Below are 4,483 nucleotides of genomic sequence, written 5' to 3'. Positions count from 1 at the left end.
ATTATTATTATTATTATTAATATTATTTTTATTTTTATTTTTATACAACAATAATATTAATAATAATAATACTAATAATAATAATAATAATAATAATAATAATAATAATAATAATAATAATAATAATAATAATAATAATATGAGAAAAATACTAATAAAACGCCCATAACAACAACTTTTTAAATTACTATTATTAAAATTATAATACTAAGACTAATAAATAATAATAATAATATGAATGATAATAATAAAAAATCGAAAATTATTTATTATTTATATGGTATTGTAATAATAATAATATCAGCAAAAATTTGAACAATATATAATGTTAATGCTAAAACTAATAATTAATATTAAAACTAACGGTAATAAAAACAACAATAATAATAACAACAATGACAACAATAATAACAGCAATAATAATAACAATTAGTACAATGTAGTACCAGTAAATTACTTGTGGCCGAGTTGATTTGTGGCCGAGTTGATTTGTGGCCGAGATGACTTGTGGCCGAGTTGACTTGTGGCCGAGTTGACTGTAGCCCATAGAGATATAATAATAATAATAATAATAGCTCTATGCTGTAGCCAAACTTTTTGTGGCCGAGTTGACTTGTGGCCGAGTTAACTTGTGGCCGAGTTGACTGTGGCCGGGTTGACTTGTGGCCGAGTTGGATCGAATTCCTTCCGCATTGGGCAGACAGCGAGATTGGTTGGTAGGAGATACCGTCCACGACTTGAGTACGTCCTACTGAGGGGATATGATTCCTTCCCACAAAGGCAAAACTCGTACTAATATTCTCATTTTACAGGGTAGGCCTATGGAATGGAAGACGATAGAACAATAACGTTCGGTATCCCCACCTGCAAGTGAATCCCAGCCATTGTCATTGCATTTAACCATGGGCGGATTTAGGGGGGGGGGGGCCTGCGACCCGCGTTTAATTTGGTGTTTCAATGTGTTTCATATGTGTTTGATCCAATGACCGGGGTAGTAATGTGAAGCGCTTAGAGGCATTGTAAAGGCATGAAGCGCTATATAAGAACGACATATTATTATTATTATTATTATATCACCAAATTTTTTTTTTTTTTTTTTTTTTTTTTTTTTTGAGATAGCCTAATTGAATGGATACACAATTCCATTGAAAGGTTGATTCATATCGCGCAATGCATAGCTACAAAGACAGTTTAAGCGCAGATGCACCAGCATGGAAACCTTTGTGCAATCAATCACTCTCTAATCTATCGAGGTCAGCAGATATGTGCTGTCAGACAACCCCATGCACAGTGACCACAGTACAGTACACTGATATGTGTGCATGTCTCCATTGACGACACCCCTTTAGTAGACTTACTCTTTTAATAAAGTAAAGTTTTTGTGTAGACAACATTTGACACTTCTGACGTGAAAGTTTTGCTTCCTTATTGTTTTCCAGTACAGTACCTGGTTTAATCATATTGTGTAATTTAAAAGATATACTGTATGAAATTGTATAATCCTGTTGTCTCTAATTGACATGAAACAGTGGCGTAACAGGCGGGGGAGGGGGAGACTTCCCCCTGACGGTTTTTACCCGGCTGAACTAGCCGTCGTATCGGACTGGGTAGTAAGAGAAAAGAAAGAGGGGAGAGGGAGGGAAAGAGAAGGAAGAGGAAGAGAAAAGGAAAGGAAAAAGGAAAAGAAAAAGAGGAGAGAAAAATAAAGACAAGAATAAAAAGGAAGATATCATAATGACCAGACTCACAACACGCTGCAACCTCTTCTCCACTTAACTCCTTTGATCTAAGCTGCCAGATGGCGTAGGCTAACCACCGGGGAACAAGGGGAAAATATCTATCTTTGGAAAATCTTTCGCACCCCCTTTATAAATGCCCTTTTCATCCCCTGAAAGTGCCTAAGAATCTCAAATTTCTTGTCAGAGTAGCCAATTTCCTCTAAAAATTGCACATTTTAGGGATTTTGGATCAATTCCGACGAAATTAGAATTAAAAACACCGGGGGTGCAAGGGGAAAATATCCATCTTTGGAAAATCTTTCCCCACCCCTTTATAAATGCCCTTTTCATCCTCTGAAAGTGCCTAAAATCCTCAAATTTCGCACACGCCCTCCCCCACCCCTCTACTCTTTTGCAAAGAAAAAATTACACCCACAGTGTTCTTTTCCTACCAAAAACACCCTAGGAGAGTGCTATTCATAAATCCACTTGGTGAGAAATAGGAACACTTGTAATTTACTCAGTGTTAATAATTATACAGTAGCAGATTTTGTTGTTTGACGACTTTTTTAACGGTTTTTGGATATTAGTTTTCCTTTTTGCTGATTTTGTGGTTTTTATGCTCAATGTTGCTGAGAAACTTCATCATGTTTTCTGGAAGTGAAATTTCTCTTTTGAAATGGTGTACATTTATGAGCCTTTGTATGTTGTCAAAGATTATGTTGTGAGTAGATGAATTATTACTAATTTAATGACACGTGTCATAGTTGCATTTTGCAGGTATCCTGTATATTAAAATTTTTTTAAAAGACATACACCTATTTTTTTTTTATTATTTGTTACTGAAAACTACCATGCTAGATAGTCAAAATCGACTCAATACAACCTCATATTCCTCAAATGTGCTGGGCTTCAAGGGGGATCCGCCCCCTTGGACCCCCACCGGGGGCTCTGCCCCTGGACCCCGCCGGGGGGCCTGGGCGGCCACCCTGGCCCCCAGCCTAAGGCTGCTCGCTTCGCTCGGAGCTTACACCCCCCCACCTTTTTTTTTCTGGCAGGCTGCATCCACCCATGCCCTCGGTGCTTCGTATTTTGGCTGGTCGTCCATCTTTACTTTGGTGCCCCCCCCCTTATGCTAAATCCTGTATCCGCCCCTGATCATGGCCCGGCCGGGATCATGGCCTTTAAAGGGTAGGCCTATCCAGTCTATTATTTATCAGGGGCGGATCCACAGATGTCCGAATTGTTGGTGGGGGGGGGGAGTGTGACTGAGTAGGGAAAACTAGTACTCTCCGGGAGTCATCAGACACGTGGAACATTGTATTGGCAGTCTGTGTATTGGAATGTCCTCAATATAGGGCCATAATTGATTTTCCCCCGTTTTTAACAAGCCCAATATAAAGACCCGGCATTGACTGCCAGTTTCGACCATCGATGGTGTTTAATTGATGTTCGTAAAAGTAAAATCGATACTGCCATTTAAAAGCCAGAATCGGGAAAAAATCTGTTATCAAAAATTTAGCCTTTTAGGTCTATAACATCAAAATAGTCGATCAAAATAGGCTTCAGTCTTTTAATTTTTTGAAAAACAATGGCCTTGTGCTGCATTCGCCTAATAGGCCTCTAAGATTGTGAAATCTCAAACCACTGTAGTACCGGTATGTGTGCAGTTGCGGGGGTGGCGCTATGGCGCTGAGGGCGGAATCGCTAGGGAACTAAAAATCAATTTGCCGTTCCAAAAGTTGTAATTATCTATCCTCATTAATATGGTCTGAAAGCACTATTTTGGGCCAAACCATAAAATCTTTTTCCATGAACCCAAGGGATTTTATATTCCGCAACCCTGAATGATGCACTGGCAGGCTAGCTCTTGGTTGGGATTCCGCCATCCCTCTGTCCTGTCGGACTTGTTGGCACGCCTGTTCTTCACAAATTTCTGGAAAATTGTTAAATCCGTCTAAGTCATCAATAGTCTTTTAATAACTTAGTCTTTCAAGAAAGCAACGTCGCGAGATTGCTTGACAAAAAAGAACTTTGGTAAAGCGCATCTCGAAACATAGACCTATAGTGGAAAATACTTATGTATAGCGGCGACCACCAACATCAAACGTTTTGTGTATGTTCTACATTATTAGGCCTAAGTAAATAAAATTCGAAACGATTTTTCATACGTCGTGTTCGACTTGAGACAACTATTCTCTGGGTCGCCACAAAATTTGCATTCGGAAAGTGGGTCACCACCTAAAAAAGAAGCAGGGGTCTAGACCATCTCATCCCCATGCATGACCCGGGGTTGAGGTATAAACTTTATTGCACACCAAGATGGCTGGAAATGGTACACTCAGATCGTAAATTTAAATAATTTTCTTTTTTCTTGTTTAATTAATTTTTTTGTTAAAATTTTGAAAAATATTGGGGGGGGGGGGAGTGGACAGGATGCCCTACCCCTTCAGTCTACCGCTGGATTAGTCATTGATAGTCGTGTGAATCTATTTTGAAGTACAGAAGGTTAAGGGCGAATTCGGATATGGTGTGTCAGACTAATTATGGGTTTAATGAACTGGATATGTTCCAATTTGTTTTGGTTCAATCAATGAAACGATGACTGAAAGGGCACGATTATGAATTGTTCGTTAGACCTCGATTGTCTTCCTCAAGAAGAGGCAGTTTAGGTTCTGTCTCTTATACACATCTAGATGTGTATAAGAGACAGGATATACTGTATGAAATTGTATAATCCTGTTGTCTCTAATTGACATGAAACA

The sequence above is a fragment of the Anneissia japonica genome, unplaced genomic scaffold (assembly GCF_011630105.1).
Source record: "Anneissia japonica isolate Jap-2015-1 unplaced genomic scaffold, ASM1163010v1 scaffold288031_len342695_cov171, whole genome shotgun sequence".
Taxonomy (NCBI): Eukaryota; Metazoa; Echinodermata; class Crinoidea; order Comatulida; family Comatulidae; genus Anneissia; species Anneissia japonica.
Note: the sequence above shows the minus strand (reverse complement) of the source record.